Genomic DNA, 12,447 nt, shown 5'->3' with positions numbered 1-12,447 from the left:
GTTTCCACAGTAAATATCTATCTGCATTCCCTTCTGATTCCTTTTTTAAAACCTGTTCACGGGACAGTGGGGGAAGGAGCTGCCACAGGACTAGGAAGGCCATGTAAAATAATATGAACATTGCTTTCCCATTTTCCAACTTAAAGCGTCATTATGTATGACCTCGTGTCGCTTTACGCTTCATTATCAATCCTCATCTGAGGCCTGAAGAAAGCTTTATCTGCAGCCCGGGGTGTGAAGAATGGCAGCAAATGGAAAATGAGAAGGGTTGCTTGTCGTTGGTGGGGAATGCTCCCCTCTGAAACCTCCATGGTGCTCCCCAGACTCCGTGAGTAAGCTTAGACAGAGAGCAAAATACTCAGAGGTGCGAATTTTCCCTGTGGTTTGGATAATGGTAACCAGGAGTGACAATCTACGAGCTGGGGATTATCCATCCTGTGGCATCTCCGTCCTCCTCCCAGTGCACCCCTGGTTGGTGTGGGCCCAAAGTGATTCCAGTTGTTGCGGTACTGGTTTCTGCTCGCATTGAAGCGGGGAAAATCAGGGGGGGTATGTCATTTTGGAGGGGCTCACCCGTTCTCTGGGACCGCTGGGTGGGCTCTCCCAGCTAGTGTTGGCCTGGCTGCGGAGCGGCTCTCTGTGCCCTCGCAGCCGTGGTGAGGATGGGGTGAGGATGTGGTGAGGATGTGATGGGAACGTGGTGAGTACCTGGTGGGTACGTGGTGAGTGCCTGGTGGGTACGTGGTGAGTGAGTACCTGGTGGGTACGTGGTGAGTGAGTGCCTGGTGGGTACGTGGTGAGTGAGTACCTGGTGGGTACGTGGTGAGTGAGTGCCTGGTGGGTACGTGGTGAGTACCTGGTGGGTACGTGGTGAGTGAGTACCTGGTGGGTATATGGTGAGTGAGTACCTGGTGGGTATATGGTGAGTGAGTACCTGGTGGGTACGTGGTGAGTACCTGGTGGGTACGTGGTGAGTGAGTACCTGGTGGGTACGTGGTGAGTACCTGGTGGGTACGTGGTGAGTACCTGGTGGGTACGTGGTGAGTGAGTGCCTGGTGGGTACGTGGTGAGTGAGTGCCTGGTGGGTACGTGGTGAGTACCTGGTGGGTACGTGGTGAGTGAGTACCTGGTGGGTACGTGGTGAGTGCCTGGTGGGTACGTGGTGAGTGAGTACCTGGTGGGTATATGGTGAGTGAGTACCTGGTGGGTATATGGTGAGTGAGTACCTGGTGGGTACGTGGTGAGTGAGTGCCTGGTGGGTACGTGGTGAGTACCTGGTGGGTACGTGGTGAGTGAGTACCTGGTGGGTACGTGGTGAGTGCCTGGTGGGTACGTGGTGAGTGAGTACCTGGTGGGTATATGGTGAGTGAGTACCTGGTGGGTATATGGTGAGTGAGTACCTGGTGGGTACGTGGTGAGTACCTGGTGGGTACGTGGTGAGTGAGTACCTGGTGGGTACGTGGTGAGTACCTGGTGGGTACGTGGTGAGTACCTGGTGGGTACGTGGTGAGTGAGTGCCTGGTGGGTACGTGGTGGTGAGTGAGTGCCTGGTGGGTACGTGGTGAGTACCTGGTGGGTACGTGGTGAGTGAGTACCTGGTGGTTATGTGGTGAGTGAGTACCTGGTGGGTACGTGGTGAGTACCTGGTGGGTACGTGGTGAGTGAGTACCTGGTGGGTATGTGGTGAGTGAGTACCTGGTGGGTACGTGGTGAGTGAGTACCTGGTGGGTATGTGGTGAGTGAGTACCTGGTGGGTACGTGGTGAGTGAGTACCTGGTGGGTATGTGGTGAGTGCCTGGTGGGTACGTGGTGAGTGAGTACCTGGTGGGTACGTGGTGAGTGAGTGCCTGGTGGGTACGTGGTGAGTGAGTGCCTGGTGGGTACGTGGTGAGTGAGTGCCTGGTGGGTACGTGGTGAGTACCTGGTGGGTACGTGGTGAGTGAGTGCCTGGTGGGTACGTGGTGAGTGCCTGGTGGGTACGTGGCAGCGAGTGATGCTTTGCCAGGCCGGTGGTGCGCAGGTGTGAGGGTTTCTTTCTCCTTCTTGCCATCTCCCTGGCACGGTTTCCTCTCTGAGCGTGACCGGTACTTGATTCCTGTGAGTTTCCCAAACAAAGAAGAGCAATTATGGTCTCTGATTAAGAAGCCTGGGCAGCATGGCGTGGGCAAATCAAGATAACCATCTATCTGCAACTCTTCCCTGTCTGCCGGCGGGGGCTTAGGCTCAGCCTCTGTTCAGGTTGCAGAAATATTTACTTTTGCTGCGATTGCAGGGCGGGATGGTGAGAGGGGGCGAGGGGCAGGGGGTGGCTGTGGGTCTGCCAGGGGAGATAAGGGCTGAAGCACTGGGAGGGCGAGCTGCGGCGCTGGCCCGTCACCTGCACGTGATGTGCTTTGGCGGAGCGTAGGTTGACAGTGACAACCGAGGTGACCATTCGTCTCCGAGGCTTCAGGCCCGGGTGCGAGGCTGCCCTTCCTTGTGTCCCATCCCATGGGACTCCTACCACCGCTCCTGATCGCACTGGAAGGATAACACGGATGTCAGTGGCTTAGTTCAAGGGGAGCACTCTCAACACGATACTGCCGGGGAGGGGGGGGGTATCAACGTTGCTCAAGTACACCTTCCTTGGGCACTGAAACAAATCAGCAAGCACACTTGGCTAGAAGAAAAACATCTTCAGCATCACCCTTAAAAAATGCTGCTCTCCTCTGGCCCTGAAAGAAGGTTTGGAAGGTGGCGTGCATTGTGTAACTCGCCTATATACTTCATAGCATTTACATGTCTCAGGAAAGATGTCCTTGATTAACATAAAGTGCAAGACTGAAATCATGAGAATACGAAACCCATCTGTTCTCAAGCAAGACCGAGCTCTTGGCGGTGCGCGTCGGGGTTTGCAGCAGGAACCTGGCGGGGAATGCGCCGTCGGTGCTCTCTGCGGGGCCGAGGGCAGCCTCGTGCTTGCTGCTCCCATCTTCCCTGGGCCCGGCGAAGCGATGCTGCTGCTGAGCTTCTGGAGAGGACAAAATGAACATCTGATAAACGCCTCCACTTCTCCACACCTTCTGGGATCTTGTAGAGGACTGTGCTGTCTGCGCCGCAGCAGCCGAGTAAGGCCGCAGGGTTGGAGAGGAACCAGTTAGCCCCAGTTTGTTGTTTTTAAGTTTGCTCCATCACTTTGAGGTTACAACCCCCGAGATGTACGGGCTGTATGGCAGCATGGGTCCGGAGGCAGTTGTGGCTCTCCTGGTACTCAGATAAAAGGGGCTGGCTCCCATTAAAACAGTAGCCCTTTGGGTTTTTAACTCATCTCGGCAGAACGTCGTGGCCTTGCGTGATAAACATCATACTGGAGGAAGCTTTCAGGAACCACCACTTTAACTCTGTCTTTTAAGACTTTTAGGTACTTTACATATTCTCCAGTATTTCTACATCATACTGAATAGTGTTATTCAGCGTTAAATGCGTCTCTTACAGGGTTACTGTAAGTTCTGTCCTTTTAAATGCTTGGCCAAATTAATTTTGAAATAAATTCCATGCATATTGCGGAAGTTTATTCTGCTGTTGAGCCATTGTACAGAAATCCTTTATCTGTCCTGAAACTTCAAATAAATCTTTGCTTCTTTTAAAATAACCTTTGAAATGTTTTTCATCAAAATGAGTGAAATAGCAAGAGTAATAGATGTTGTAGGATTTGTATCCAGTATAGTTTCCTGCTTCGCCAAATGCTTTTGGAAATGCTGATTGATTTGTAACAAAGCTTGAAATGTCACCAGGAGGAAGGGATGAAAAATACACTGCTCTAATGTATGTTGAAGTTGAAATTGGCTCCAAGTTTTAACCTTTAGAGGTGCTTTTCCTTTTTTTTTTGCCTTTTTAGCTTTTCACAGCAGTCAAATAGTTGGAAGGATAAATGGGAACAAATTGCACGTAGAGGAAATTAATAAATTATGCACTTATTTTTGGCACATTTACAAACGAGACGTGTGAAAACCCCAATTCGATGACCAAAGAGGGGATTGCTCTACTTACAGCCTGCTGTTTTCGGTGAAGGGGGATGCTGCGCTGGCCGTTCTGAGGGATACAGGGCCTGGCTGCATTTTGCAGGATGTTTTCTTGAGAGCCAGGCTGCTCTGCACCCCCAGAGCGTGCGGAAAAGGCATCTGCTGAGCTTTTACGTTTAAGCTAGGCAGGGAGACGGGATGGCACGGGGGCTTTTCAGAAGGATGGGAACATTCGAGCCTTGGTCAGTGGTTGAAACCTAGCTGGGAGAGCGAGGGCAAAGTCCTGGCAGTGTTCCCTTCCCAGCTGGTGTTGTTGGTCCAACTGTAAGTACAGTATATCAGTGTGTTTGTGGATGAATAATAAGGGGGGCTTTGCCTGCTCTAGAATTTGCAGTAATTGAAAATGCAAAATTAGGTAAACATCACTGGAAATCTGGCCACTTTCCGATACAGCAAGAAAACCCTTCAGCGACATTAAGGCGGCTCCCAGGCCACCAGCTCATCTGCATTTTGTCCTCGCACCCTTTTCGCACTGGTTGTATTCCAGTCTTCACAGCACTCCACATTTTTCACTCCTCAGGTCAGAAATGTGTGGTGCCTTCTAGGGCTTGCTGCTTTTTTATTTTTTTCCCGATGAATTTACTCACTGGAGTATAAAAAATAATACAAAAAGCCTCAGGACCTATCTCACTGAAATTAGTCTGTGATTGCTTCTGGCTGGTGGAAGATTTACAGCATCTGGAGCTGCAGCACTGGGGAGGCTGTTTGTGACTTTTTGGGCCTCATTCTCCCCTGTTTCCTTCCTTCAGTAACCGCTGATATTTGGGCAGTGCAAAACCCGAAGGGGAACGGAGCCCTAAGCTGTAACTGCGTGTGTTTTGTAGTCTCTGAGAGCTGGCTTTGCACAAGAAGACGTCGGCGTCTCATCTTCCCTGCGTCGGCAGTAGCCGTGAGGTTACATCACTTGGCAGGCTCCCCATCCTGACAGCAGAATAGTGTAAAAACGCTCTCAAATGTGGTATTAGGTCTTCTGCGCAGGATTTTGTAGGAGGAAAGCAGGGCCCTTTTCTTCACCCAGCTCTGCCGAGGGCTGCTCCCTGTGCTGTGGTGACGGTGTGACAGCGAGGAGAGGAGGGGAAGCAAGAGGTGCTGAGCAAAACCACGTCCTCATGGGCACGGGGTGGCTTGCAGGTAACACCAGAAAAAAAAAAAAAAAAAAAAGTAGGTTCTCGGGTTCCAGTTCATGCCTGTGTTGAAACTGGCTGCCCCAGCAGAGATGGAGTAACCGAAGCCCTCACTGCTATGCATCTGTGAATGCTGAGAGCAGGAGGGACTGAATGAAACTCCTGCAAATGGTCTGGCTTAATCCTGGCTCTGTAATTCTAGGGCTCCCTCACCTTGTCTCTAGAAATTTTTTTTTTATTAGAAAAAGGCTCAAAATGAATCCACCTATCTCATTTCAGCCTCATGATATGTTTGTTCAATGTGAAAAAATCAATGTTGAACTAGAAGTTTGTGGGGAAGGAGAAGATCTGTGGAGATTACATTTCTATTTCAGTGCAATTTCATGTTTTATGGCTGCATAGACCAGCTAGTTAATAAGGTATCCTTGAATATGAGGCCCACATTATATTTATTGCTGTGCTGGTATGTAAAAATCAATCCTTGCCGTTTTTATTGGTGACCACATGCTGTCTTTGGTATCATTATAATTGTGTCTGTCATTGACTGACAGCAGCCAATAATCAAAAGCGTTTTTCTCGTGCTGATCCCTGGTCAAAGCCCAGAGGGCAGGGAGTGTCCGTGTGCCTGATGCTCTGCTCTCCCGCTCGGATGGTTCCTCAGAGCCGTTGTCGGCCGGTTTGCGCCGCCGAGGAAGCCTGGCACGGGCGGGGGTGCAGCCGGGGGGGCAGGGGAAGGGCTCTGCACCCGCGGAGCATCGCCTTTGTCCAGACTCCTTCTCCACCGATAAAACCATCCCTTTGATTTTAATGAAATCCTTTCTCCCTGGAATCTAACAGGAGCCCATTGAAGCACCTGACGGTAATTCTTCCCCTGACTTTGTATTGGGATAATGGGCCATTAATGATAGTTTTGCACTTGGCTGGGGAAAGATGATAAGGAGAGGGAAAAAAAAATGCATCCTTTGGAGAAGCAGCACATACCTATCCTGGATCTCTGTCTAGGCTTTTTATCTGTTCTGGAGAATGAAAAGGAGATGACTTCAGTGAAATTTGAGTGTGATAATCTTCTTGAAAATCTGAGTGGGGTGGAAGCAGACTGCTGGAAGGAGATCAGTCCTGGGCTTCCCAGACAGCATGTCTGGGAGGAGAGATGTCTGGCGGAGAGACTTCAGCAAAAGCCAGGAGAGCTCCTCCGTAAGCCACCAGACCGGCTGCAAGGGCTCGATCCCTCAGGTTTTGAAGTCTGAGTTCAGTTAGTTGAGTTAGTTATAAACCTGTTTGGCTTTCAGCATCTGATTAAAAAGGTTTGATTGCCGAATTTCAACTCAGATTAATTTAGCTATGGCACCAAAACTAATGACATTTATATGAATTAGCTTTAGATATCAAAATCTAAGCATGACATACAGTCTCCACCATCATATATATGAGACCTATAGAAACTCCATTTAGTATACAGTGCTCATGAAGAAAACAAATTGCTTTTACCTCCATACATTAAATTTCTCTTCCCTTGGCTGATAATCCTCTGCATGTTAGTCTCATGACTGCTTTAAAGATTTTTGAATTAATGTTGAAATTACTCATTTGGGCGGTAGAAGCATCTGTTTCAGTATTTTATCCTTGTCTGGTATTTCTTCATTATATATGGGATGATGCACTAGAAAGGCGCTAGAGGTGCAGATTATAAAAATACCACCAAAGCACAGAAAATATTTGTCGGAAGAGTGTTCTGCGAATTCGTATGCCTTTCCTTTCGACGCGATCACACGTAGATGCGCCACGTTTGTTATTGCTTCTCCCCAGGGCAGCAGGAATTAACCGGGGAATGGCTGCAAGGGGGGCGGGGGCCGGTAGCTGGTTCTGACGTGGCTGTGGGTCAGGATTACAGCTTTGCTCAGCGGGCGACTGGGTTCGGAAAATGGGGAGCGGGAAGGCTCGATTCCTCGGGGACAGCAGAGCTGGGCTGGATAAGCTGGGGTTGTCCAGAAGAGGAAGATCTTAAGTGGGCTCTGAGCCACGCGGGGCTGCTGGGGCGGCGGTGGTGGGAAGCAGGCTGAGCTACCGGGGGGGAGGTGGGGAGTTTCGGCTCCCAGGGAGCCCTGGCAGGGCTGGGGGCACGGCGGGGACGGCGCCCCCCGACCGCTGAGGGACGGACCTCTGCGGCAAGGGGATCCTGCGGTTCGGCGGGGACCGGGCTTCTGGTTACGCCGTCGGACGGCTGGAGGCGGGGGATTTTGGGGTGGGGGTTCAGCGTTGGAGGACGGGGGCTCATACCCACGCGGGTGAGCGGGTTGTGCTCGGTTCCGGGCGGGGGGTGGCTGTGGTAGGGACAACACGATCGTCACAGCTCCAGCCTTAGAAACCAGTTTCTTGGCCGAGCACGGAAAGCCTTCAGTTAACATTAAATCTTGTGTCCCTAAAGCCAAAAGGCTTGTACTGAATTTTATGTGAGCTGTAAATCGTCGCGCTGTCGTTAGGGCTAAGGTTAGGTTTCGGGTTAGGGTTCAGACTAACATCCTCTGGAACCCATTTAACTCTTGATCCTCTAAATCCCCGCTGGGGATAAAAGGCTTATAGTTAGTTATCAAATGATAGCGATGGCTCCCTCGGCTGTTTTTAAGCCCTGGTTTGGTGCAGAGGTTAGGTGAATTTTCAGAGGAACAAAGTGCTCAGGAACTTGATTCATGGGTGGATCTTGGCCCACGTTTTATAGGTCTTCAAGGAGCCACCAGAAACCCATTTTTTTCCTGCACTGTGTTTTGAAGCCTAACCCTATGGTATGTGGACTGTTGGCATAAACTCAACCCAGAGGGAAGTATGAACCATTTGTCAAGGAAAGTAGCAGCACATATTTTAGCCCTACAGCCCTGCAGGCTTTCAGATATTACCCAATAAAACAAGCTAGTCCACTCTTTCTGTTTGAAACCCCAAACCCAATTGTAAGTCTTTTCTCCTTCAAGTTCACCCTATACCTTTTCTCCTTCTGGAAGACATCCTAGCCCCAGGAGCTTTGTCTGCCTGGGGTTTTCTTGGCTTGAAATTCTGATCTGGGCCAAATTCCAAGCATTTACTAATTTAGATTAGTAAATCTAAGAGAAATTAAAGATGAAGATGTATTATCAGAGTCCTTAGCTTCTGTGTAATATTGGTGCATGCCTATGATTTTGTCATTACATCAGTTCTTGAGAAGTAGAAATTGCTTTCAATAATTTCTGACTCTATTTTATTGCATTCTTGTGTTGCTCCTTGACCCTGTGTCTCTTCACTGAGTTATAGTAGGCTTTTGCAAATTTTCCCTGAGTATCTATGTCTTCAAGGAATATCAAATAACTGAATGGCATATCCATTCTCTTTCACTTGTAACCAAACATGAACTGGGTTTATGTATACAGTTCATAGAGTTTATGGCTGGACAGGACCATCTGATGGTCTGTTCTGACCTCGCCTCTGTCACAGGCCTTGTGACATTTCTGCCCCCTGCCCTTGTACTGACTGCCATAGCTTGTATTTGACAGAAACAAATCTTAAGTGAAGGCATCCAGCTTCCATCTGGAGTCTGCAAAGGACGAACAACACTCTGCTCTCCAAAGTGATTTGTTAATTACTAGCATGGGCAAGTATTTATGCTTTATTTTTGGTTTGAGTTTTTCCATCTCGTGGCATCTTCAGATACTGTTTCCTGTTATTTTTCATTCGACGTTTTCTCCGGGAGAACACTGACTTCAGTAACAGAGACCCCTCGTTCTCTCCACGCAGAGCCAGACTACCTGCAGCCAGGCTTTTCTCTCCTCACCTGGAAGATGCTCTCTCCAGCTACGGTGACAACCTGGTGCCAGATTTCCACACTTTCTCCAGTTTTCTCATCCGTTTTGAAACGTGTGGGTAGGAGAACTGTGGAGAGCATGCCAGCACTGCAGGCGGAGGTGCTGCCCGGGGTGAAGCACGGGCAGAGGGACTGGGGGGGCAGTCACTCTTTTAAAGCATCTTTTAAAATAAATGGGATTTTTTACCTAGCAAGCACTAACTTTCATTCAGCTGGTTTACCCAAAGCCAGTTTGGTTTGGTTGAAAGCAAAATACTCTCACCAATTTTGGTTTTTTTTTTTTTTTTTGAGTGGGTTGATGTTTTAATAATCTTGAAAGTTGGTTTGTGTATCAGGTATGGATGATAAAAAAGGGCCTGGCTCACACGCTGTCCTTAAACAGCCTCTTCTCTTGCCACCATCAAAAGCAGAATAAGTGTGCTGGATGGGCCACTGGTTTAATCCAGAAGATCTTCTCTTATATTCTTACTTTAGGATCTAAAACTTGCATTTTAATAACTTCACAAAGTCCTATGGCTTCCTCCACAACAGCTTCTTCCAGCTTGCCCAAGGACTATGATGTTCATTTTGGCTGGGCTTGCTCAAGGCCTGCTTTGCATACTGCCTTTCATCGAGCGTAACGTAGCATTGCACTTAATTAAAAGTGTACACTCCACTGCCAGGGTTCGAGCAGAGCTGAGTTCATATCCTGAGTTCCGCTTCAAAGGAAATCATGGGAAATCATGTATTTTGTATTACTGTTCTTTATGTAATGGTTAATGCCAGTGATTATTATAGAGCAGCAAACCATCTCCTATATTCTGTCCTTTAAATAAAAGGATTTAAAGATTACCAGCCCATTAGAAATCATCCTCCCTTTTAGAAAATAAATAAAGGCTCATACCTCTTGCTGCGCAATTCAGAATGGGATGTTTGATGCTTCAAAGTTTTTCAAGAAATTACACTGTTACGTGTCATTAAGCCCTTCCCATCATGAGTAAGAGCATCATCAACGTGAGTGTTGCCCAGGATTACCCTGGAATCCCCGCAGACAGCCTGCCATACCTGCAGAAATCCCGATGCTGCATTGAGTCTTACAGGTACTGATTCAGCGAAGGCAGCTGCGATTGTGTTTAAAGCAACGTGTGTGCTAGGGTGTCCTTTCTAGCGTGGAATTAAACCCCAGCTGTTTGTTGTGAGTCTGACCCAGCTCACGCTCTTCTTCAACCCAGGCAGCGTCCGTGCTCCTGCAGAACCAGACCCACCTCCTGCCCCCCAAGTCCCCGTCCCTCTGAGAGTCCCCAGGGGTTTCCCTCTGTCCTGGGTAGGTGAGATCCCGTGGCCGGCGGGGAGGCTGACAACCAGTCACACTCGCGTGTTTTCCATTTTTCTACCTGACACGGGCAGCCTCATACCTGGCAGCTGGCACTGCAGCCACACACACAGCGAAAAGCATTTTGCATCTGCAGTCGTGTCTGAACCGCCCGTGATTCTCCGCGACACAGCTTCGCCGGGTGAGCGTCCGGCAGCCGCCGTAGCGCCGCGGGAAGGCTGCCGTGGAAACAACTCACGTACGGCAAGGGCACGGCGGTGACTGTGCCTGGGAACACAACAGCAGCCCCTGAGCAAGTCAGGCGTGTAGGATTCTCTGGGGGGTTTACACTGGCCGTGTTTCTTGTGAAAAGTAATTTTTTTTTTTTTTTTTTTTCTGACCGTTCCCAAGCGATTTTTAGACGATAGGAAGCCTAGGTGTGTTTAAATGCTATTTGTAAAAACGGTCCCGCTGGCATCTACTTTATGGCATCTGTGGGGTTTCTTCCCACGTGCTCAGGCCTCAGTGCTGCTGGTTGTTTTAGCCCCAAACCCCAAGCGCTCTTGGGCTGGATTCTTTATTGCTCAGGCCTGGTGCACGTTAAGCAAAGCCCCGCACCCTTACACCCACAGGTGCAGGGCAGCTCGGGGAGGGGGGGAGGCTGGCAGCAGATCACAGCTGCGGTGAGTTATAATCCCAGCAGCATTTTCTTCAGCCTCAGCTTCAGCTGGGTGCTGGAGGGTGCTTGACCTTAATATCTGCTGGTGTCTGGCCAAGCTGGGATGCAGTTGAGAGACATCGTGGAGCTCCTTTGTCATTTCTCTTGTGTGCTGGCTCTTCCAAAGCTGATAGCGCTTTAGGTAAGACTTAGAGCATCTGAAAGTTACTGTATTTTCACTGTGTGATCTTGCTGCTAATAAGCAAAACATGTTTGTTCTTTTTTTTTTCTGACACTGGAAGGGATGCCTAGAAAAACAAGAGCATGGCATTAAAAATAGCTACAGGGAATCTGCTGTGCTCCTTGCAGCTTCTGTATTGTTATGCTATTAATAATGTGCTTCAGACATCCATAGAGCTTCCACTCCTTCCTCTAGCAGGTGCCAAGAAGCAATAGATAACCCAGTGTCAGCAAGCCTGTGCTGCCATGCAAAACTTTAATAAGGACCCGTATATTTATATGCCAACAGATAAGTATGTTTCTACCAGTGATTTCATGCAAATGAAGGGTTATTCTGCTGTAAAGTAGTCAGATCATTACAATTTTCTGGTTCAATAACCCCTTAAAGGAGCTTTAAAATGCGAAGTTGGATTTCAGGTGAAAGCCCTGCATTACAGGTGCCTGTTTTTCAGTCTGTATTTGCACCCCAAACCAAACTCCCTCTGAGAAAAGTGGGGTTGTGCCCTGCTGGGCTGTGTTTGTACAGTCCCCAGCAATCGTTCTGGAGATGTCTTGATGAACTGTCCTGAAGTGTAAGATCATAGTGTACTCTGTGCAGCGCTGTTCTTGCTCTGTGTGTACATAATCATTTTGGTTAAGTAGAAAAAGTAATATTCTATTCATTTAAATATTGTAACATCTGACATAGCTGCAACGCTCTGATATTAATGGCTCACTTGAGGCCAATTCTTCTAGTCAGAGGGCTTTTTCTATCGCAAATTCATCATGCAGGCATCAGGCAAAGAGTTATCATTCACTTTTTTTTTCACGAAGGACAGATATTGATATTCTCCCAAGATATGAAAATAGATCCCCTTATCAGCACCGCCTAGCACACAGGCTGTGTGCAGAAGCAATACCGTACGATTGAGAGGCCCCGTGTAGCATCGGAGAGCTTTGCTTTCCCACAGGGCCGTCATGGGGATGCTCGGATGTTACTTCAGCCTAAAAAGCTGGATTTTTTGTTGAGTTTTGTGTTCTTCATTGCCCGTGTCTAGCAGGGTACGCGTTTTGGTCTGGGTCATGTGAGCTCTCGTGCTTTGAAATCACTTGCATGTTAATTGGAGACAAGGACAGACGTCTTTGAGTAGCCCAGGAGGACCAGAGCAAGGGCTGCCCCTGCGTGCAGAGCTGGGCTTAACTCGCAGCTCTGCTCCAGTCTCCCAGTGAGACTTTGAGCAAGTCACCGAGGCTCGTGGTGCTTCTGT

This window comes from Tyto alba, unplaced genomic scaffold, assembly GCF_018691265.1.
Source record: "Tyto alba isolate M040663 unplaced genomic scaffold, T.alba_DEE_v4.0 Super-Scaffold_3, whole genome shotgun sequence".
Lineage (NCBI taxonomy): Eukaryota > Metazoa > Chordata > Aves > Strigiformes > Tytonidae > Tyto > Tyto alba.
The sequence above is the reverse complement of the archived record's forward strand: the minus strand, read 5'-3'. Positions refer to the sequence as shown.